At 39.9% G+C, this 25040-nt stretch overlaps 1 protein-coding gene across 3 annotated transcripts in view; it reads left to right on the top strand.

The window, feature by feature from the left end:
* The window catches only part of Ctnnd2 (catenin delta 2), an 801097-nt gene that overhangs the window by 327124 nt on the left and 448933 nt on the right, over positions 1–25040 (top strand). The gene's annotated exons all lie outside the window — the stretch shown is intronic.

The following is a 25040-nucleotide window of genomic DNA, read 5'->3' on the forward strand; positions in this document are numbered from 1 at the left end:
ATTATTGAATTGCATTGTAGCTGTTACACTTTATGTTAAGCAAATGCTTTAACTGAATTAAAATATTAATAAGCTTTCTACTCACTATAGTAAAAGGTTCCATAATTAGATTTTTATAGATGCTGTAACTACTTTAAACCCTTTTCAGAAAAGTTGCACCTTTGAATATTTAGATTTTCCCTACAGGCAACATACACATTTCTGCTAGAATTCAAATAGGACTGTTGTTTAAAATCTCAATGTAGTGCTATATTCATTAAAAGGCATTGTATTAGTTAGGGTTTTACTGCTGTGAACAGACACCATGATCAAGGCAAGTCTTATAAAAAAACAACATTTACTTGTGGCTGGCTTACATGTTCAGAGGTTCAGTCCATTATCATCAAGGTGGGAGCATGGTAGTATCCAGGCAGGCATGGCACAGGCAGAACTGAGAGNTCTATGTCTTCATCCAAAGGCTGCTAGTGGAAGACTGACTTCCAGGCAACAACGGTGAGGGTCTTAAGCCCACACCCACAGTGACACCTACTCCAACTAGGTCACACCTATTCCAACAAGGCCACACCTCCAAATGGTGCCACTCCCTGGTTCAAGAATATGCAAACCATGACAGGCATACTATGTAGTATTGCAACACTCACACAATGGCATACTTATGGATTGCTTTCATGTCAGGGATTGTCAATTTCTAAGAAATTTAAAGATTCATTATAACACAGAACATGGTATAAGCCAACTAAATTTGTATACAATCGAATCCTCTTAGGTACCAATTAAATAACTTTATGCAGTAACACATGATACCTTGTGGAGCAGAGCCCCTTCTGGGTACAGTACATCAGAAACTTGATCTCCACCTGAGACACAATTCCTATGTATATACCTGTCTTCTGTCAGATGGCAATAAGTTTGGAGCCAGATGGAATGGATACCCTGAGTGGTTGTTCCCCACAGACATCCCGAGTTGCCAAACTTTTGTGTCAGCGCCTGTGCACACCCATGCTCCATTGACTTTGGAGGTCACACTGTGGCATTTCAAAGACAAGAACCAACTCAAGTTTTCTGGAAGAGCAGCAGTTGCTCTAACCACTGAGCCCTGCCTCAACCCCTAATGGATGACTTTCTGTTTCTTCATGTTTCCCTTAGTGAACAGACTGTATAAACACAAGGAAGCATTTCCACCTTCTCTGTGGAGGGACAGACTAGAGAGAAGCAACAGGAAGGACAGAATGTATATAATTGGGGACAGATCAGTTATGCAGCTCACAGGGTTGAGTTAAAAACTGAGGGTCTTAAGGTGGACCTGTGAAATGACTCACCAGCTAAAGGCCATTTCACAGGTCCATCTCACTATGTATTCTGGAAAGACTTCCCACCAGGCTGGTGACCTGAGTTTTATTAACTCCTGAGGTCCACATAGTAGAAGGAGAAGTGCCTCCTTCCCACTGACTTTTGCAAGGTCTTCTCTGACCACCACACCCTTACATAAATCAATTCAAAACGAACAAACGAACAAACAAACAAACAGGTGGGAATTTATAAAGTATGATGGTATCAGCAGAGAATTAAACCAAATACCATGTCCTCCTGAGTTTGGGCCCTGTGAGATTGTGTGGATCACATGACCTTAGTTGAGTTAAATTCATGAAGGTACCTGCATCCCATTAAATGAGATTGAACTCAGTAAGACAATCTAGTCCACTAGCATATAGAACAGATAGTTTCTCTAATAAGTCTGAGGTGACTTCAAGAGAGACAATTCTTTGGAAATGCCCAGGACAGACAGAAATTAAATCTTTAGCCCACAAATATGAGTGAAGCTTTAAGAAAACTAAGTATAGTGATATATATGGGCTATAGAATGCCTTGTGCAGACTATATGAAGATATAGATAGAATGGGATGGAAGCTGGATGAGGGCACAGACTGTGAGACATCAGAATTAAAATATAGTACAATGTCTTTTCTGTGAGTCTCACTATGTATTCTGGAAAGACTTGAAGCTTGTTATTTTCTTCCTTCAGATTACAGAGTTCTGGGATGGCAAGGCTACAGGTCATGTGTGATACCTGACTGTAATTTGAGGAACTCGGTCAGGGGTGCTGAAGATAGAAAGTGATGCCTGTGTATTCTATTCAAACGATCTACCACTCCACAACATCTCCTACTGTGGGAACTTATCCTTAGGATGTATTTCTTAATATTCCAGCCTCAAGTTTAGTGCTCAGTGTATAAGTGATTAATTAATAGAAAGAAGGAAAAAATAAATATTTGAAACAATATGCATACTTTTACTACAAATTGGAAAATGTCCCCAAATTTCTAAGTGGACAAGTTACTCACACAGTTTTGGGAAATGAAATGGAATTTTATCATTCTTACTGTAGTTGAAGATCTGGGATATCCCTTCTGGCTCCCCACTCACCAAGTTTGAGCATATATAAGTGATATATAATGCATATATGTGGTTTAGAATATCTTCGGTATTCCTAGCCCCAGCTTCTTCCATCCTACAGCCAAGATTGGCCTCGTATAGGAGCCATACTGGTTTCAGTCTCCCTTGGAACATGGCTCTAGGTCTTTATTCTAATCCCTACATATCCGGGTTAAAACTGTGGTTCTGATCCTTGCCTGTTACAGATAGACAGCAAATAGGATGCTATGCATGTGACTCATTTAATATTAGATTTTTTTTCCTTAAGAAAGCGAAAAGACCTTTAACATTTTCTAAGAAAACATGACAGAAATGCTGGGTGTAATGATTCCTTTAAAGAGTAACCCCGGTCTTTTCTCAGTGAGACGATGTGAAATGCCACAGGGTTTCTACTGTGCGGGGCCTGATTATCATAAAGTTCAAATTCCTGGATACAGCACTACATTGTCAAAGCCTCCTGCCCTGTCATGTAGAAAAGGCTGCCTCCTGCCCTGTCATGTAGAAACTGCTATCAGTTCCATTTCCAGATTTGATGTGAATGCTAGCGATATGTTCTCTTAAATGTCTTTGAAAGTTGGTCATATTTCCTTGCTCATAACTTTACTTCATATATATATATATATATATATATATATATATATATATATATATATATATCTCCCATCTGATAGCTAATGCGCACAGATTAAGGTTACTCAGGCGCATTGGCAGGACTATCAAGCAAAACTTGCCAGAAATGGAACTCCGACCAGGCCAGTTTCTCTCTTCTCTCAATTTCTGCGATAAGTAATTCTTAACTTGCCTGAATGTGGGGCTCAGTGATCTTAGATGTCAGTTACAGCTGGGTAGTTTGGGGAGAGGGGGCAAGATTCTGCTTTGCAAGCAGGTTTCTTAGATGAGGAAACATTGCTGTGAACATAGAGATTTGGGGGAGGAAAACAATCATGTTTCATTTCTGCCTTGCCTGTGCCACTTTGTTTCTATCTGCAAAAGAACAGGTGACCTTGCTGTCTAGAGGCAAAGGGAATTTCACCAGGTGAAGATTAAAGAGGAAAGGAGTATGTGGGAAATGTGAAAGGAAGAGGGTTGTGAGAAGAAAGACAAGGTCTGAAGCGGGGGAAACCAAGAGAGAGCAAAGGAATCAGTGAAAGACAGAGGGGGTGTGGTTTGAAGAAAGATGACCAGCAAGCCAACTAGAGACAAGTAGGGACAGCAGTGAAGGGCATAAGGAAGAAGACATGGATATGAAAGTGGATCAATAAACCGATTTCTTTTAATGTTAACAGTGAAGAAATATTTAAAAATTATTCTGATCCCCTCATTGGTTCCTTAAATAAAACGTTTACCATCTGCTTATAAAATAAAGATGAAAAGAGAAGTTTGGCCCTCTCCCTCATAATCCCTGCCTGGAGGCATTCTATGCTAAAATAATCATTTTATCATTTCTGTCAAAGATAGGAAGAGAGGTTGGATCCATTTTCAATATTTTCCTACCTCAGATATTATATGAGTTACAGATTATACATCTGGATGGTGTAGTAATTTCTCACCTCGCTACCTTATATTCATCTATTGTGTTTTCTTTCCTCTCCTATTTCTTTGTCTTTGAAACACTTTGGGCGTCTCACCTCTGGGCTTAGTCTTCCCATCTGCCATAATCAATATTCAACATCAGCTCTCCTCTTTGGAGCCACTTGTTAACGATCACGGGCTTCTACAATAGTGTTTGCTTTCCATGCTTGATTTCTCTCCTTGCCTTGTCATCCTCCCCCAAAGAAAGGTTTAAATGGGGGAAACTGGAGAAATATCAACTGTTTTTTAAACTAAATAAATGTTATAAAGCATTCTGCGAAATGGTTTTAATTTTATTTATCTATTTTTTATTTTTTTATTTTTTAGTAGCTCCACAATGTGTGCAATCTCCTGCAGCTTCTCCCTGTTTTATAAGTACCTTTTATAAGTCTAAATGGTTGTGTTTACAGAAAACTGTTCCCTTTTGCCAATAAAGCTAAAATCTGTTCACCGCCGCTGTGCCTCTGGGAGAATACCGTGGAGAGCCAGACCTCTGTCTGGCAGCGTGCTCCTTTTTATTAACACTTGGTTATTTGATCTTTGTGGCACTCTTGCATTTTAAAGCAGAAGTTTAGTCTTCATTTTAACAAAATGCTAAGTTAGTAAAAAGTTACACATCTCAGAGGCGTGTCACATGGATATCTTAAAGACCTCACTCAGTTATATCTCTATTTCTTCCCTTATACTCCAGTAGTTATATTATCTGGTCTGTTGTTTTAATGGAGGTGCAGAAGATATGCTGGATCCTCAGAAGTTTGTACATTATTTTTCTTTTCTGCTATTAAGCACTTTTGTTATTTTCACATGAATATTAAAATTTCTTTATATTAAAATCTGACAGACATTATTTCACTTCACAGTATGTTGATATGTGGCATTTGGGGCCACATCAGAGAAACTAGTTTCCTCATTAGCATTATTATGTGAGAAGCAGAAGCGAAGTTCTTTCTCTTAACTCCACCACATCTGCTGTTTCTATGTTATATCCCAGCAACCTGGCAGGTGTTTGTTCGATAGCCATCAACTGGAATTCAAGGGGAAACACCAGGTCCCAGCTCCGGCTCAGGGTTGTTTTCAGGTGCATCTGTTGATGAGTGAACCTCCGCAGTACAACAGACTCTGAGTTGTTAGTTTATAATGAAAATGACTTCAGACAGAAGGGAGCCCCAGTCATTTCCAGCTGATGAGTTATCTTCTTAGAAGGACTCCATGGAGTAGAGAGCCATCACTTCATATACCGGAAGTCACTCTGAATCCTAGCTACAGCCACATAGAACGAGGTCTAAGGAAGAAAGGTTGGAATTATGTATCATCTTTCTCATTCATTGATGCAACCAAACATGAGCCAACTGGTGTATATGTCCAGATCTCTAGGCCTCTTAGCCTTGGCGTGTCGTGATTCGGAGCACTGTATGTGTCACCTCTGCTTGGCTTTCAGCTGCTTGGTCCTCAGAATTCTTGGCCTGAGGTACAGGCACAGCCATCTTTACCCCGTTGTTCAGAGACACTCATCTGGCAGCACCAGGCTGTGGGATGGCACGCTGCCTCTTCTCGTTCGTATCGCATAGATAGCTCTGGGAAAGTTCAGAGGGAAAGAATGGTTGATCCCATTCAGAGTTTCTCAGTTGCTTTAGGTTACTTAGAGCCTGGGGGGGGGGGTCACTTCTCTTGTAACAGTGAGCAAGGAAAACATCACATCCCCACTCCAAAGCTCAGCCCCTTTCTTCCTCTGAATGGTGGACTTTGAGACCTCTCCATTGGAATCCCCTTCCCATGTTTTCTAGGCACACTCTGGATGCTACAGTACAATCTCCAATAGGACCGTTCTCTTAGGATAAATAAATGGGACTCTAGCCATGAACTCCGGGTGAGAGAGAATAAAATATAATCCAGTTTCTAGCCACAGAATTCCTTGAATGCCATTACCTAAAAATCCGACTCTACAGTACCAGTCCCTCCTCCCCACTCGTTGGATCTTTTGGGAAGTCTTTGGTTAATTGAGGACATCTTCACGAAAAAGGATGCTTTCAAGCTTACCGAACTCTCTCTCTCTCTCTCTCATCACTGTTTAGCTAAAATTCATCTGGTTCATATTAGTAAAGGGTGCTTAGAGTGTGGCCGGGGCATCTGCTGTGTGCATACCTGGTTACTGTCTCCACGGGCAGTCAGGGAGCTTCCCTAAGGGACCTCCTCTCTCCTGTCCTCAAGATCAAATCACTGCACCGGCCAGGTTCCAGGTGTCAGCTACATGTTCAGCTCCCCCTGTGCTTATGGTAATAGGGCTCTAGCTCCAGCAGTCCCAAGATTCTTCCCCAGCACACTGTCATCACGATGGAAGTAGAACACTATAGTGAGGCCAGGATACTGGTCAGGGAGAGAAGAATCTGACTGCCTTTTCTGAAATGTCTCATATGTTCCGCAAGGATGAGCCAGGCACCTCAGGATTCTGCAACAAGAGTCAGTGAAGAATAAACACCTCTTCTGGCAGTCTGAAGCCTGGCCATCTAAGCTATATCAAACATTATTCTTCCCACTAGCCATCCCCTAAACATTGATGTTCTTAAGCCTCTGTGCTGAGAATTTTAACAACAGCAAGAGATTCACATAATAATGATGAAAATAGTTTATGTTGCCTGCAGAGCTTGGAACTTTCTAGGAGTCAGACGTATGAAGCACAAATAGATTCTGAAGAGTAGAACCAAGGTGTGAAACTGAGCACAGGTCAACAATACAAGGCAAGAGCTGATCCAAAAGCCACTCAGATGCGAAAGAGAAGGCTTAGATCATTGCTTCAGAAGGGCCATGCAGAAAAAGAGGCATCAAAACCTGGTGTGACAGTCTCCACAGAAGGGGCCTTTGTCCTGGGCGTGGTCTTAGCATCTAGAGGGGGAAAGGCTGTATTTCTGCTTACCTGTTCTACTCACAGTCCATTATGAGAGAGAGCAAAGCAGGAGACTCATGTCAGGAACCGGGGGAAGGGCTGGTGCAGAGACGGTAGAGGAGTGATGCTTACAGGCTTGCTCCTCATGGCTTCTGCCGCCCGCTTTCATATACTATCCAAGACCACCAACCCAGAGGTAACATCACCCACAATAGGATGGGTCCTCCCCCATCAATCATTCACTGAAAAAATATTCCCACGGGCTTGTCTACAGCCTCTCACTTGAAGTTTCTATATCACGGATGACTCCAGCTTAGGTAAGGTTGACAGAATCCTAGCCAGCACAGGAGAGAGGGCTGGAAGAGAGATTTGCCTACACAGAGCTCAGAAATCTGCGTACGTTGGTTTAGATAATGGGTGGGAAGAAAATCAAAACAGTCTGTGTCTCTATATTGTTTAATAAGGTGGTGGATGTTCACTGAACCTTGCACACACATTATAATTAGGTCTCCCTGCTGTGGGGACCTTTCGATGAGGTTTTGTTGCCTCTTTTTCTGCTTGGCTTTTCTGAAGCAATGATCTAAGCCTTATCGTTCTCATCTGAGTGGATTTTGGATCAGCTCGTTGCTTGTGATTTATAAACAGGGAGTCACTCCTAAATACCATGCTGCAGAGTGTTCACACGTGTCTCAGGTGAGCAGTCCCCAGGCATCCGATAGAGAAAGGACTCTAAGCACCCGAAGAGAACTTACTCTGCAGTTTTAGATTGGCACATACTGCTGGTCTCATGACTACTGTGTGGGGTGCTAAGGGTTAAACCTCAAGGAAAACTACAACCAAAAGTGCCAAGTAAGTTGCTTATTCCAGACTGTGACCGTGCTTAAACAGAAGGCTAGAAACTATTGTAAACCCAGTCGCACTGACAAAGCATTGAGTGCCCCTACTAGGAGACTGACAGACACCGATATTTAACAGGCATTATTTACGATTAGTGTGACATATATATTTCATGGGACCAATGTCCCTGTAACAGTCATAGAAGAATTATCTATAGCCAAACTAGCCTAACTCAAGATTATTTGAATTGTGAATATATATATATATATATATATATATATATATATATATATGTTTAAATATATGTGTTTTATATCAAGAGCAATGGAACACTATCTGGTGCAATCTTATTAATTATCACTCTATTGTTATGCAGTAGTAATGGAGACAGCTCATCCTACATAGGTGCTACTGTGTGTTCTCTGGCCTGAATGATTCTTACATTGGAGGTTTCAATGGTGAATACTGATGGAAATAAAACTTATGACATAGAAATTCATCCATCATTTCTCATATTTTACTATCACCTCTGTTGTATTGGTGAAGTAAACTCTTAAATTCTTCCATATGCCTTCTAAAGAAGTGTATGTGAACACGACTACAGGTCTACCTCGATGTTTTAGTTACTTTTCTGTTGCTGTTATAAAACACTCTGATGGAGGCAACTTATAGGGAAAGTGAGTTTTGGCAGATGGGGCTTATGGGTTTATAGGGCTAGAGTCCGTGATCATCATGAAGGGGAGCATGGCAGCATGCGGGCAGGCACAGCTCTACAGCTATAGCTGAGAGCTCATATTTTGAGACACAACCATAAACTGAGAGCTAATGATGAATGGCATGGCATGCTTCCTCAAACACAGTCATATTTTCTAATCCTTTCCAAACAGTTTCACAAACTAAGGATGTATTATTCAAACATATCATCTCTTAGGGACTATTCGCATTCATGCCACCACAATGTATGTCAACTCCTAATCTGTAGATTTGGAGATTGTAGCTAATTCAGGGCTCATGGAATTGGTTTGAGAAGTTGGCTTTTTAGCCCATTAGCTTTCAATGAGACCCCATCGGTGGCCAAACAGAATGCACTGAGTTATGGACAGAGATACATGGGCTGCACCTGCAGTTGTCAGATGAAGTTCTCCTGTGGAGGCAGAGATTTGTGAGCAGAAGGAAGGAATAGGCGGAAACCAATAGCCATTTGATTGTGACATTGGGTAGACACTACTCGAGAGAGGACACTTAATCTTAAAACTTCAGTAAAGCTAAGTAGCACAGGAATCAAGAAGGGATTCAGTAGATGTATTGTTGCTTCTAGTATATATATAAAAAAAAATGGACCCAAAAAATAGAATATGTCACGTGCAGAAAAAGGAAGTAAACAGAAATGATCAGATTAAGTGAATTATGCCACACATATGTTTTTTTCTCATTTGTGCCGCTTTAATTTTATAGAGACACATAAAGTTATATACTTATATACAGCTTGAAAGGAGAAGAAAACATGTCTAGAAGACAATGGGAAAACTAAACAGAGGGATGAAAAATAGGGAATCATTTTGGGGGAATTATATTCAACATAAAATACCTAGTTACACAGTGCTTAAAAATAAATTGATTTTAAAGTGGCAAAGAACTGTGAACATTACAAGTTAAGGAAATCAATTATCTTCTTAAAGTCTAACCTGTACAGTGTACATAGACCAATATGTTTAAACTTGGGGCCAAGAAAAAGAAGCAGATGTTGGGGTGAGTTTAAGTGGGACGTCAAATTTAGGAGGTATTGTTCAATTCATTCTGCTTCCTTGTTTATAGTTTTCCATCTTGCTTTCTGACTGTAGCTGTAAAAGAAGATAATATTCTATGAGGAGCCCATTTATCTCTACAAATCCAGACATAGCATGTGGAAGAGATGGTTGAAAAAATTGATCCCCATAGAAAAACACAGATGTGCTCTCTAGCATGATCCTTTTAACACGTATTGTGTAAGTGTGACCTATTACACTACCCTTTAACTAAAGGGCCACACCATTTTTGGCTGTGTGCTTTCTGTGATTCCTCACTACCTGGAATTTACAAACTGCATCTACTTTCAGCTCTTCTGCACCAGTTTTGGTTTCTGTCAAAGGAGAAACAGTCCGAAAATAGACATGCCCTTGAGTTTTTATGAGAATATCTTCACCATTTTCTTTTTCACATGCACATCATTAATCTTGGATGATGTCTTCCCAAGCATCCCACTTAGTTTGTATAGGAACATCGACTGTATTTTCACAGAGCAATTCTCCCGATTTACAATATAAATCAAATCGATGTTAGTCTATAGGCGTGAGATTAGCTGAAGTGTTCTAGAATAGGAGAGGCTCTGGGAAGGAAAGGAAAGCTTTGGAGTGCAAAGTGCCCTAAGAGAACTATTGTACAAGAGGTGTGCCCTAGCAATGACTGCCTCATTCTGTGGGAATGCATAAAATGCACCCAACAAGGAAGAGAATCAGATCCCAGTAGTCATCTACTCTTATGGAACCAAGATCCACCTATAATGCATCTCAACCAAATGAGAATTTCCTATCCCGAACACCCTACCCTGGAGGAAGGAAACACTTTGGTGAAAGCAAGGGAGGTTTTTGAGGGAGATAATTCATCAGGGTGAGGAATGAATTAGAAGTGGGCTGTACTTCTATACTCCTCTTTGCAAAGAGAGGTTTCTCAACTGAAGCAATCACTGATGTAAAGATATAATATGTAGGGGTTGGGAACTTAGCTCAAGGGTAGAGTGCTTGCCTATCAAGTCCCTGGGTTTGGCCCTCAGGTCAGAAAAGAAAAAAATGTGTTTATATATAATTTACATGTATGTATATATGCACCTACACAGATATATATGTTTAGAGGGTTATTTGATGCCATGTCAGTTTAACAAAACAACAGTGTTAAATTTTTCCATAAATCCTGTGGTCTTCCTTGGCATGGGTTTTTACTGGGTTTGTTTATTTAGACACTGAAAAGGTAGGGCATTCCAGTTACTAATTTTTCCTTGCATTTACAATTAAAATGATCAAAATGCTTGTAAAATTACTATTTCAATAATCACTACCAGTACTACTTACATTTTAATTAAATGTGGGTGTTATTGGTGGTTTAAACTTGTAATGCTTTCAGAACGTTCATTACTGCACTCTTTCCTCTCCTCTCCTAGTGACCCCTCTTCATGATGTAGGCCCTTTGCTGGTGTGCTTGTATTTTATTCGATTTTGTGGTCATCTATAAACAACCAGGGTTGTTTATGTGATTATAGAGTTGGAACTATCCAATGAAGCTGGGTGGGCTCCCAGTATGCTAGAAGTATGAACAATAACTGCACTTCTCCTAGACTCCATCACTAACTGGTAATTCAGCAGGGGAGGGGAGAGGGATTCCCAGGTCTCCCTCCTTTGTGTGAGTGTTCTCAGATCCTGTGCGGTGCGAGCCCAAACGGGTTCCTCTGAGATCATGATTGCAGTGATAGCCATACCCTTTCACCATCTTCCGACTCTTGCGTTCTTTCAGCCCGTTCTTCTAAGGTGTTTCCTAAGTGTCTTAGTCAGGGTTTCTATTCCTGCACAAACATCATGACCAAGAAGCAGTTGGGGAGGAAAGGGTTTATTCGGCTTACATTTTCCACATTGCTGTTTATCACCAAAGGAAGTCAGGACTGGAACTCAAGCAGGTCAGAAAGCAGGAGCTGATGCAGAACCCATGGAGGGATGTTCTTTACTGGCTTGCTTCCCCTGGCTTTCTTCCCCTGGCTTGCTCAGCCTGCTCTCTTATAGAACCAAGACTACCAGCCCAGAGATGGCACCACCCACAAGGGGCCTCTCCCCCTTAACCACTAATTGAGAAAATGCCCCACAGCTGGATCTCAAGGAGGCATTTCCCCAACTAAAGCTCCTTTCTCTGTGATAACTCCAGTTGTGTCAAGTTGACACAAAACTAACCAGTACACTAAGCATAGAAAACATAGCATAAATGTCCTCATTAGGGGTGAGTGGCAAACCGTCTAAGCATTTAGTCAGTCAAGAGTTTTTATATTCACTGATAGTTATTTTAATTAGCTTCACTGATCAAGGTTAGGAGTGGATTTTGTCTAAGGTTACAAATATAAATGTTTAGAAGTGATTTAACGCCATGTCAGTTTAACTAAACAACAGTATTTGAAATTTCCCGAAGTCTATGGTCTTCCTAGCTATAGACTTACTGTGTTCACAGTACTATGCCTTGATTCCTTCCTTTGGTGCAGGCCTCAAATCTAATCAGAGCAATGTGGGTTGTGCCATAATGGGTGTGCCATTATAGCACTGGAGACACCTTGCTTAGCAGATTAGTGTTGTAGTTTGTAGTGTTCACAGCTGAGAGATAAACTTTGTGCACTCAGGTGCCTACATAATACTTTCTGACATTATGAAAATCAGCTAAAACCAGCTACCAGGATGCTTCCATCTGAGTTACAACTTGATTTCTCTAAATCTTGCAGCCTAGGTATGTGGTATTTTCAGCAGTAGGGTCTGATACTCTAGTTCTTCAGGACAATCAAGAGGAATGTCAAGAAGGACCCTGCATTATTTGAAGGGCCTTTAACACTTCACTGACCAATAGCATAAAAGGTGTATTCCACACTTGGCAGGAGGATTTTTGTTTAATGCTAATTAAAGAAATATTAGACTCTATGGCTTTTAAAATATCATAGACCTAAAACAAAAACCTTCCATACAACGAAGGAATAAGTCAAATGAGTGAATAAACAACCTATAATGGGGGTGGGGGATCCTCATCAAACAGAGAATTAATAACCAAGATGCACAAAGAACTTACCAAAAAAACCCCAATTTAAAAATGGGATATGGATCTCTACAGAGCCCTTTAAAGAAGAAACGCAAATGGCTGATAAACATTTTAAAAAGTGTTCAGCATCATTAGTTATAAGATAAATGCAAGCTAAATCTACTTTGAAATCCCCTCTCCCCACAGTCAGAATGGCTATTATCAATAGGACAAATGATAGAAAAGACCAGGGAGGGCGTGGAGAGAGAGGAACCATCATTCATTGTAGTGGGAGTGCAGGCACCAGGGAAATCAGTGAGAGATTCCTTTCAGATCTAGAAAGAAATCTAACATATGATCCAGCTATACTACTCTTGAGTATAACTGGAGTGTTTAGTCAACAGCTCCATATCTTACTGCAGTGATGGTTGTTCATCTGTCTTCATTGTTGCTCAATTCAAAAAAACTACAAAATGGACCAAGTTTAGATATCCATCAACTCATGAATGGGTAATGAAAATATGGAGAATATATGTGATAGAATTTTATCCAGCCATACAGAAAAAGGAATTTTAAATTTTTCTCTTTTTTATATTTATATATTTGTCTGAGAAGAGTGGGAACTGGTGCCATTGTGTGTGTGTGGAGCTGAGAGGAAAGTTTGGGGTAGTTAGTATTCTTCCCTCCACTATGTGGGTCCCAGACTTGAACCAGGTAATAAGGTTTGGTGACAAGTCCCCTTTGACACGGAAGCTGTCTTACCATCCCCAAGAAAAATAAAAACTTGAAAAATGAAAATGAATATATGGAAGTGGAAAAAATATATAGTGCACAGGTACCCTAGACTCGGACCGATGAATGTCACATGTCTCTCATATGTGGAGCCTAGTTGCAGATTGTTTCTTTGTTGGTTTAACCTGGAACACCTGCAAAAGCAAGAAAGTACAAAGGGTCATTGAAGAGATGATAGATGATGTAAGGGGAGAAATAGCACATAAATGCTATACAAGTAGAGATGGAGAGTATTGAGGATGAAAAGGTTTAGGCATTGGGGGTGGGGGTGGGGTGGGAGGATTTGGAATACAATGGTAAGAAATTAACCAAAACGTGGAGTGTATGAAAAAGTCTATATGGAAACCTTCTGGTTTGTAAGTGAATTAAATATGAGATGAAAGGGGAGTTACCTGGCCCATATTTTATGCAGGGACTGAGTGCAGCCCAAAAGGAGAATGAAGAACAAGTTAGGAGAACCAAGTAGGCTGACGTTGCTTTATTCTTAGCCTATTAACATATAAATGTTACAAATAATGACCAAAACGTAGTTGATTTTCAAGAGAATCCCAACTAATACATTTAATGTGTCTTTTGCACTCCTATTTATATCCTTTGTATGTTTATAATTACCTTTCAGGATAAAGTAATAGTAAATCCATTTAAATGGAAATATTAATTTTTTGATGAATCATGGAGTTGTTCTTTTGTAAAACTTAATCTATATTTTCTTTCACTGAGGTATACCCCATGGCTTCCTCTCCCCACGACCAAACGTGGGGAAGAAGTAGAGCAAGACTTTCCTTCGGATTAGATATTTTATTAAAGTCTGTGTTCATGTACTACCTTTATTTATTCCGTAAATCGCATATGATATGTATAAAGGATTATGGAAGGTGCAAGCATAAATAACAAATGTACAGAAAGAATGATAAATTCATTGTGCACATCACCTCTGGCTTGGGTAGAGTTTGTTGAATTCTTTTAGTATTGGTATCAACATGGAAGAAGGTCCCCTTTGTACTAAGTCAATAAACATGTGAAGAACTGTTGATTTCAGGGAGAAACACAATATCAGGATAGTCTGAGAACATTTAATTCACTGCAAAGACTAAATGATTTGTTCACTGGTTGATGGATTAAAGCTTATTACCATATGATTGGCAGCCTAAGAAAACTGTTCAATGCAAAGGCAAAAGCTTTAAATGGGAAAATCTCAAGGAATTTGCCTGTGACTTTTAGGGTAACAGAGACAGTAGGTCTTTAAGTTGAAGTCACACTTTTCAAGCTAAATATATATAATAGGCTAGAAAATCCCAAGAATTTAGATTATGGTTTGTTTGTTTTTTATTAGATATTTTTTTATTTACATTTCAAATGTTACCCCCTTTCCTGGCTTCCCCTCTGAAAACCCCTTCTCCCCTCCCCCTCTCCGGATCAACAACCCACCCACTCCTGCTTCCTGGCCCTGGCATTCCTTGTTTTTAATCACAATGGTTTATGAACAGAAACAAAGATATGCAAGCTTCAGTAGGCCTGTCACTGGACTCTTACATCACTCAGACATTCTTAGTGAAAAATATTTGATCATCTGTGTTTTCACTCATTTTGTCTGTCTTAGCACCAACCTTTATGTATATGCTGATTGTACAAATTCCTCTGAAAATGCAGAACAGGCAGAGATAACCTTGTTCCTACAGTGTCATAAATATTCAATCCCTACAATCTATATATTTATTCCTATTGCAATGTAAGTTTCATTCAGTGATAAACCTTTAGTTGTATATATAATACAGTTATGTACACATTATGTAAATTTGGTGATAATTCTGAGCACTCCAGAGTCTGTCAGTAGACTTCATGTTTGGTTAAAATGTGAACCTAAGCCATATCTATTGCAACTTAAGGAGCTATGTTGGTGAGATTTCATGATGTAGCTTCTGACATTCTTTGTATGAGGGGAGGCAGCTCAACCTGAGACAAGGGACTAAGGAATGCTAAAAGGAGGAGACTGGTCTTCCCCAAGAAAGAACATGCCAGTTGTTTATATAATACCAAGTAGTCAGCCTTAAAGACATACATTCAAATAATATTATACAGACTGAGAATGTTTTATTTATGTACTTGGGAATACACAAGCAGTCACACCACACACATGCACACACACACACACACGCACACACCACCACCACCACCACCACCAACAACAACAACACCAAAAACAATGAAACAATAAATTTGAAAGAAAGCAAAGAGGCTCATGGGAGGTTTCGAAGGGTGAAAGAGGAAGGGGTGAATAATCTCAAAAAAAAATTTTTTTTAATGCAAAGAATGCCCTTATATTTCCACTGGGTGAAATCCACTTGTCTTTCTGGGAAGACACAGTAGATTAGACTACAGCAGGAAACTTGGAAGAAACAAGTAAGGGCACATGATGGACATAGACAGAGACTATGCAAAATAATATGGATATGGTGATTAGAAGCTGGGGCTGGGCTTTGTGCTGTCTGATCAGAGCAAGAAATCAATGAACAGTTAACCGCTCTTGGGCTCAATACAGAAGGCAGTGATGAGCCAAGGGATAATAGTATGGCATCTATGGAATGTAAGGGTGGACGTTGGTTTTAAATTAAGACTTTAATGCATGTTCTTCATATGAATTAGAAACGTTCATTCTCGAATGTCATCTTCATACATTCTTTGAGAATGTCATACACTGTGCAGTGGTCATATTCTTTTCCCTTTCCCAACTCCTCCCAGATCTGTCCCACCTCCCTACCTACACAACTTCATGTTCTTTCTCTCTCTTAAAAACAAAAGCAAAAACAAGTCTGAGTAGGGTTCTGTGGCTCCTCGTGAACACAGTGGACTGTGGTTGATGGATCTAATGTCACTATATCGAAAAAAACTGATTTTCTTCTCCAAGAAGCTATCAATAGTGACCAGAGATGGGATTATGTGCCCATTTCTTCTTCATCCTGGGATTTTGTCCAGTTTGAGCTTCTGCAGGTCTCTTGTGTGCCGTCACAGTCTTTGAGACCATGAATGAATGTCCTTGCCCAATTGTGTCTAGAAAACACTGTTTACTTGAAGCCATCTAACTAACTAGACTGCTAACTCTTACAGTCTTTCTGCCCTTCTTCTGTATGAATCCCTACACCTGGAGGGGAAGTGTGTGATATAGACATCTCACTTAGAGCTGAACATTTCAAAGATGCTTTTTCTCTGTACATTCTCCAGCTATGGTTTCTGTGTTAATTAGCCCCAACTGCAAGACTGCAAGAAGTAGCTTCTCTGATGAGTGTGAAATTATGTACTGATATATGGGTATCTTAGTCCTCTCTCTCTCTCTCTCTCTCTCTCTCTCTCTCTCTCTCTCTCTCTCTCTCTCTCTGTGTGTGTGTGTGTGTGTACTTGACATATACTAGGGTCATTGAAGAAAGCTCATCCTAAAATTGCCTCTGTAAGATTGGTCTATAGGGAAGACCAATCTTATTGGTCTATTGGTCTATGAGGCATTTCCTTGATTTATGATTGTTGAGGGAGGGCCCAGCTCATGGTGGGTGGTGCCACTTTTGGGCAAGTGGTTCTGGATGCTGTAGGAAAGCAAGATGAGCAAGCTATGAGAAGCAAGCCAGTAAGCAGCACACTCTCCCATACCTTCTGCTTCAGCTCTCTTCTCCACCTTCCTACGCTGCTAGAATTCCTGTCCTGACTTCTCTCAGTTATCAAATGGCCTGAGATATGAAAGATAAAATAAATCCTCCCCCTCTCCAAGTTGTTTGTGGTCCCGGTGTTTCATCATAGTAATGTAAACCCTATCTAAGACAATGAATATGGAAATATACCATTAGGTGTTGCTTTATTGGTGTTCATGTATCAAAGTAAAAATAATAGGTTTCCCCCTAGGCCTATTACTTATCAAAGTCTTAGGTACTTGCCTTCATGGACAGTTTCATATGTGGGGTGCAGATCACAGAGTTGAAGTTACTTACTTAGAACTAATTCATGGTCATAGTCTCAACACCTTCCAGATAGGTAAATATGTAGCTCTTGCTTTCATTATATATATGCTACTTCCAAGGTCAGATCTCTTGACGAGACTTTCCTTTCCAAAATCAGAGCAATAACTGAAATTAATCATGCATTCTAGAGTTATGTAAGATTCTGTTGTCTCCATCAGATTCCTTGAATTTACTTTCCTGGAAGCAAGTTATCAGTTTGTTCACTGTACAGACAGTACCAAGAAGATGCCCAATTCATAGTGCTTCATATTTAATTGCATGGTCTAATTGGGCATCAGCAACAGCCTATCATAACGTCCTTAGCTTAGGAAAGATGCATGCCTTTCAGTTTTAGAGGTTGGAATTCTGTGATCCTGGTATGAACTCTATTTGTGATTTAAACTATTTAGCTGTGTCCTCAGATGGGAGAAATAGAGCGTGCTAGCCACAATCATCTTTCCGTTAAACCACTGATCATATTCAGGAGTCTCTCCCTTCTTGACCCAACTATGCCAAAATTCTCACCTTTTTAATAGTTCGTTTCTTTGCAATAAATATGTATCAAATTATATTAAACCTGTAATGATGATTTCAACTTGTCATGTAAAGGTCTTTCTGAGTTTGAACCTAAGGCTCTAATAGCATCTCCTTCTGGGCAATAGTTTTCACCTGTGGGTGGCATCAACCCTAGCAAACATCGATCTCCAAAACTTTCTGCATAATGATTCATAGTAGCTGCAACATCGTTATGAAGTAGAAATGAAAATAATTTTGTGGTTGGGGATCACCACAACATGAGGATCTGTATTAAAGGGGCTCATCATTAGGAAGGTTGAGAGCTACCGGTCTAGGGGATCCATAGTTACTTCCCACTGGCAAGGGCTGGTTAGGACCAAACAGTTCTAGAATATCGTTGCTATTCTTTTTTAGGATTTTAATAGACTTCTCATGAGGTTGTCAACCTTGAAGGCTCTAGAGACTGCTTCCTGTGAGTTCTCAGGCATGCGTTCAGGAGATTAAACAAACAAACAAACAAACAAACAAAACAACCCTAAGGATCTTGGAGATAGTGACTGTGATTTCTCTTGCATTAGCTGAATCCTCATCATGTTCCTTACCCAAAGCAATAGTTTAGTAGTCTTGTTCTATATAGTAATCCTCCTCCTCCTCCTCTTCCTCGTCCTCCTCCTCCTCTTTCTTCTTCTTCTGCATTGTCATCATCATCCTTCACTTTCCTTGACTAGTAAATTTGGATTTACCCCAGAGGATTAAAAATACATCAATCAGTTTTGTTTATATTCTTTAGAAAAATGTTATGTACTCTGACACACAAAGATACTAATCCACTCAGAGATTAATATAGTGCTCTAGACTCAAAACCCGGCGGTCAGTGTGTGTTCTAGAACACCCGACTCCGGGAGGACTGGGCTGGGCAGCGCGGTAAGGCAGGTAGGTGTTCGGTGTGCCCAAGTGCACTTTCTGCAGTCAGACGGTGAAGGTGGTCTGAGGTATTCAGTCCTTCTTCCTCAGTGTGTGCTTATTTTCTCGGTTTCTCTGGAACCTCAAAGGGAATCCTTATCCAGAAAACGTGGGCTACACAGGAGTGGTGAAGTACTTTCTAGCTCTGAAAGTCAGTAAACTCACGTATCTTTGACAAAGAATTTTAAGAACTCACTGAACAGTCTAAAGGACTCCAGATCTCTTGAAGTCAGCATGATAATGTATTAAGATTCTTAGAATAAAAATGTTCAAGAGACATCAAATACATTTACCAGGAAAAAAAAAAATTACATTAAGGACTTGGACTGGCTCAGCCATTGACATAGTGGCCAAGAATATTAATAGATGCCCTTCAGTGTCATCTCAGAGTCTAATTAGTAAAACTTCATTGTTAAAGGACCTGCTTCAGAAAGAAAGAAATAAAGAAAGATGGTGGAGAGAATGAGGGCAGCATAGAAATTCAGGTATACATGAGAGAACTGTGTGACAGCATCTTCCTGGCTGCAGGGAGCACTGGAGACATCTGTAGCCTTAAATGGAAGACAGCAATGGATCTGTCACTGTATCTTGCAAGCATGTTTGGGTTTTTTTTTGTTTATTTATTTATTTCAAGAAAAAATAAACCATAACTTTTCTGGTAGTTGATAGCTAATTTTTATTGTTTTTACAATATGAAGTTTTCTGTAGAATGGGATTGCAAGGAAGCCTAAAGCAATAGGCTTAGAAGTAGCAACCCAGATTTAATTCTCTTACTAAACCACAGCCTTACAAGCTCTTCTTGGTTGTTGTTACAGTTTAAGAGTGCAGCTCCTGTACTGTCACTGCTCCTACTGCTTGTCTTCTTGTTTTATTATGAGGTTCAAGTCTGATCCTGAGCTGATCTTATGAACTTGTGTGTGTGCGTGCGCATCCGCAAATGAGTGAATGTGTTAAACTCTATACTTACCAGCTGTTGCTGCAACAAAGTTGCATAATTAACTGGGTGAATACTCAGTGATATATAGTGCCAAGAATATACATATACTCATATTTGTGTACACTGACAGAAGCAGAGCCTTGCCAGGTCTTGGCTAGGCATCCCTGATTCAGGTCGTGACTGCTTCAGACATAGTTCGGACAACTGCAATATATGCAGGCATCTTGGGTCCAGGATGAAGGGCATGTGTTACTAGTGATGGATTGCCAGAACATCTGGCAATCTATTCTACATAGTCCCACTTCCTATTGGCAGAATTAAGTCACCCATCCAAGTCCAACACTGATGGGGCATGGAAGACTATTCCATGGAAGTGGGGAGAGGAAGAAGACAGATGCTAAAAGATAATTGAATTTATCACAAAACCGTTCCACAACACAATATTACACAAGCACGTCATTAATTTTTCTCGCTCAATTTCTGGATAATGTCTTATATAAACATATTAGATTTATGTTCGACTCAAACATGCAAATCAATGTCCAAAAATAAGCCCCAGGATTGATTGTAATTTGACTGGTGCTTTCCTAAGTACCCTGCCTTTTCAAGATGCTGCTCGGAGTGCCCCCATCCTTGCCTACCCTTACAAATTGCAGGTGTTTCAGGCCTCCAAGATGTCTTTTATGTCCCAATTCCATTGAGCATGTCTTCCCCTCTATGCAGCTGCTTTTTCACGTCCCTACAGACTCGGGACACCTCACTTCCTCCTTCATCGCTAACCACAGTTTCTGGATAGATCACACCTGTTTATCACATTCTACATTGTCAGTGATGCACCAGTGACCAATTGAGAGTGATGCATCTCCTCTCCACTTTTCATCGGAGCATACTTTCGAGTATTTAAGAATGTGTGTTCAAATGCTGGAGTTAGTGAATTCATACACTGGAAGTTTGATGTCCTCTTTTCAGATGATTGAATCTCCAAGTGTGGAGACCCATAGACCAGCACAACTTGGAGCCTCTTTCTAGTGGTTGAGTAAGCCTTCATCCTTCACTGAGTGCCTGGACTTCTCTGTGCCTATATTAATAATCTTATGTCCATAACTCTGGCTATAGTTTTGAGGTCTAATTAGATAGGGGATGTAGTTTCTATCTCAGTGATATGTTGGCACCAGGCAGCCAAAACTAGCAACTGAAGATGGGTTTGATTTTTCTTCTCTCCTGAATGTGATTCTCAAGCCACATCATAAGGATTTTAGAATCTTATTGTGCCAACTACTGGGTGTGGCCAAGAGCCATCATAGACACTACAGTGACTATGAGTCAAGTTTATGAATGAAAACAGAATGTCTATTGGAAAATCTACGTAGAAACCAGAACAATGAAGTGACTGACTTTTTGGATCATTGTGTGGGGGCTCAAGGGGAGCCTAGCATGGCTACCCTCCGAGGGGCCCAACAGGCAGCTGAAAGAGTCAGATGCAGTTCCTTGCACCCAACTAATGGAGGTAAGCTGGGAACCCCAGTGGTTGAATTGGGGAAGGGCTAGAGGAAGCTGAGGAGGAAGGCAACCCCATAGGAAGACCAGCAGTCTCAACTGACCAGGACCCCTGGGCTCTCTGACACTGGTCCAACAGTCAGGCAGCACACACTAGCTAATATGAGGCCCCCAACACATACATAGCAGAGGGATGCCTGGTCTAGCCTCAGTAGGAGAAGACATTTATAGCCCTGGTGAGACTTGAGGCCCCAGGGAGTAGGGAAGTCTGGTGGGGTCGGGATGAGGGGTGGCAACATTCTCTTGGAGACAAGATGGGGAAGAAAAGGGATGAGGAACAGTCGCAGGGAGGACCAGGAGGGGGATAATGACTAGACTGTAAAAAGGGATTAAAGTATAATAATAATAATTTTAAAAAAGAAAAAAAAGATACTGGTAAAAGCTTAAAAAGGTGGAACAACAATATGAACTAACCAGTACCCCCAGAGCTCGTGTCTCTTGCTGCATATGTAGCAGAAGATGACCTAGTCGGCCATTATTGGGAAGAGAGGCCCCTTGGTCTTGCAAACTTTATATGACCCAGCACAGGGGAAGGCCAGGGCCAAGAAGGGGGAGTGGGTGGGTAGGGGAGCAGAGCGGGGCGAGGGTATAGGGGACATTTGGGATAGCATTTGAAATAATCTAATAAATAATCTAATAAATAATCTAATAAATAATCTAATAAATAATCTAATAAAAAAATTGAAAAGAAAGAAATAAAGGAACACCACAGTCCTCTAACCCTTGTATGCAAAGCTGTGGTAGAGTGTATTAACACTCCAAGTCTTTGGTATTTAAGTCATTAATTTAACCAGAGATCATTTTAAAGGTGATGGATAAAGCATGAGAAGATATCAAGAGTACCATTGCACATCCCTTAAGACAATTTTTTTGCGAGTGTATCTTCATTATTTGACTTTCACAAGGTCGCTTTCATGCTGACTGACAATGTGCACTGGCCATCTTTCTACCACATCCAATCTTCCCTCGTTCCTTTCTCCCTTACGTCAGTCTACCTCTTCTCCCTAATGTCCCCTCTACTTCCATGTTCAATATACACATGATCTTATACATCAATATAAGACCTAGGATACACAAATAATATAATTTTTCTGGGATCAGTTCAGCTCAAAATGATATCTCTGGTTGCTAGTTGCATATGCTTTCTTACAAATGATATAACATTGTTCTTTTTCATGGCTGAATGAAATTATATATATATATATATTATATATATATTATATATATATATATAAAATATATATATTCTGCTTATTCTTCTGTTAATTGATACTAGTCAGAACTCGTTATTTGCTGTTGAGAATAGTGTTTGTCTTTAAATGAAATAATTTTTAACTTTGTAGCTCATAATGCATTAAAACATTTCTTTTAGTAATAAAATTGATCAATGAACTTACAAAATCATTCCCAACCTCAAGGCAGGGACAGCTAAATGAGGTTGTCAGAAAATCCAAAGCTTAATCTTGTTATAATTATTGATCCAAGTGCAAGGGTAGCCCAGTCAGTAGGTCACTAGCCCCCTAGAGATACTGTCTCTTAGATGGGGAGCAGAAGAGAAATTTCTTTTCTTTTTGTCTTAGAGGCTGTGAAAGAAAAGCTATCCACAGCTTTGATGATTGGTAACAAAATGAGACTCTGATCTAAACAGAAAACTGGGAATAACTTTTTAGTCCTACAAATTGGGACTATAAAATGACCTATTGCTGTCTGTCCTAATGGTGCCATAAGAGGGAGAAAACATTAATATATTCAACTCCTGTAAACAGAACATTTCCCCATGTCTGAAATGGATGTTTTCTAGAAAATGATATATCGACATTTGGAAAAAAAAAGACTTCATACATATTAGTCTCTTCTGAGACCAATCATCCATGGTGGGAACATCCAAATCCGAAACAGTGATGCAATGGGGTCGCTTACCATTCTGCTGTTTGCAAGGTCCTTTCGCTGCGTGGCCTAGGACACATGGCTGACGATCCTGAGGATATGCCTCGCAGAACAGTTGCCAAGAGGTGGCAGTACATCTTAAAAAGAAAACATTTATTTCACATCAAAGGTTTTCTTCTAAATACTGCTTACAGACTTGGATTTTGAGCCATGTGATGATACACATTTGTAGACTAAAATCTTCTTTTCTATGCAAATAAAACATGCCAAAATAGCTCAGTCCAATTGAGCTTCTGAAAGCATTTGCTCCCAAATTTGTTACTTTCTATGTGTACACAAGTGCAAGCTGAAATGATGCCATGGGTGTGACTGTGCAGCACCCGACTCCGTCTTTAGTCTGGAAAGTTTCCTTGCAGCACATGATTCACTATCAATGATAGAGATTCTCCAGTGCTTAGAATCTTGCTCATTGGGATATTATAGAAACCAGTGCATTGTTATGGATTACAAATAAATCCTTTTTTTCCCAAATGGTAGATACTGGATTAACAAGTCTTTCAGTTGATTCTGTTTCCCTAAGCCCAAATTCTAACATAGGTTTCATGAAAATATGTGTAAATCACTGTACTATTTGACAAATTTCTGTTAAATATGTATTTACATTACATTAGATTACCATATTCTAAAGCCACCAGTGTCACAAGGGGAACTAGTAGGCTGCCTTCTATGCAAGCATGAGTCCCAGAGTTTAGATTATCACACATGTAAACCTGAGTGTGGCTGTATGTGCATATGTTTGTGGATGTCTGTAACCCAAGCATTGGAGGGACAGAGCAGGCTGATCCTTGGGAGGGGTGCTTGTCATTCACTCTAGTGGAAAAGACAGTCGCCGGGTTCAGTGAGCAGTCCCTTTAAAAAATAAAGTTTATACATATGTGTACAGCCCCTCCCACCTATCTATCTATCTATCTATCTATCTATCTATCTATCTATCTCTCCATCTCTTCTACTACAAACTACAAACATATATATATATCCTCTTTACATACAAAATTTTCAAATTTAAAAATAATTAATATAATTATATATAATTATATAATATAATTATCATCCTAAATTATCCAAATCACATCTTTCCCAGATTAGAGATTTTTCAGTTTCTTAGCCTTTGTTCCCACATTTAATGAATTTATTACAAATTAGTGATAGTATGTGAATTGCTTCTTAAAATAATAGTCCTCCCTCTTGAATTGAAGCAATAAGTTAAAGCACACTGAAACTACTGTCTGAAAGCAGTAGTTGTGTTTCATGGGTTGCATTTCTAAACTCAAGCTGAGCTCTCTGGGTGGCAGCTTCTGTCAGCATTCTGCTCTGACATGTTAATTACAAACTGCTCTAAATGACCTCCAGACAATTAGTCGCCTCCAATCAAGTACCAGTATTAGATCTATGTTTCGCAAAGATGCGTAGTGAATAAAGATGGCTGTGAGAACACAAATATGAAGGTTAATATATCTCTTCAAGTCATTAATTATTAAAACACACATCTATATGAACTCTGAGGGGCCAGAGATTGTTCTATCCTGTGAAAGAGGTTTTTACAGCAGCCTCGATGTTAAATTTCTAGTGGTTGGTATTTTTCTGAAGGCTGGCTTATAAGGCAGCCCCGACAAGGAATTTAAGTTTCTTAAAAGTCTGCCACATGCTTTGATCTACATTTCCTCTCTGTCTCCCTGAAAATTGAACCATAGGAACTGGCAGATTATGTTTCATGATACTGGCAATCTCTCGATTCCTCTCTCATATATATGTTTGTGTGTGTAGGTGTATGGTGTGTGTGTGTGTGTGTGTGTGTGTGTGTGTGTGAGAGAGAGAGAGAGAGAGAGAG

Source organism: Mus pahari, chromosome 11, assembly GCF_900095145.1.
Source record: "Mus pahari chromosome 11, PAHARI_EIJ_v1.1, whole genome shotgun sequence".
Classification (NCBI taxonomy): Eukaryota; Metazoa; Chordata; class Mammalia; order Rodentia; family Muridae; genus Mus; species Mus pahari.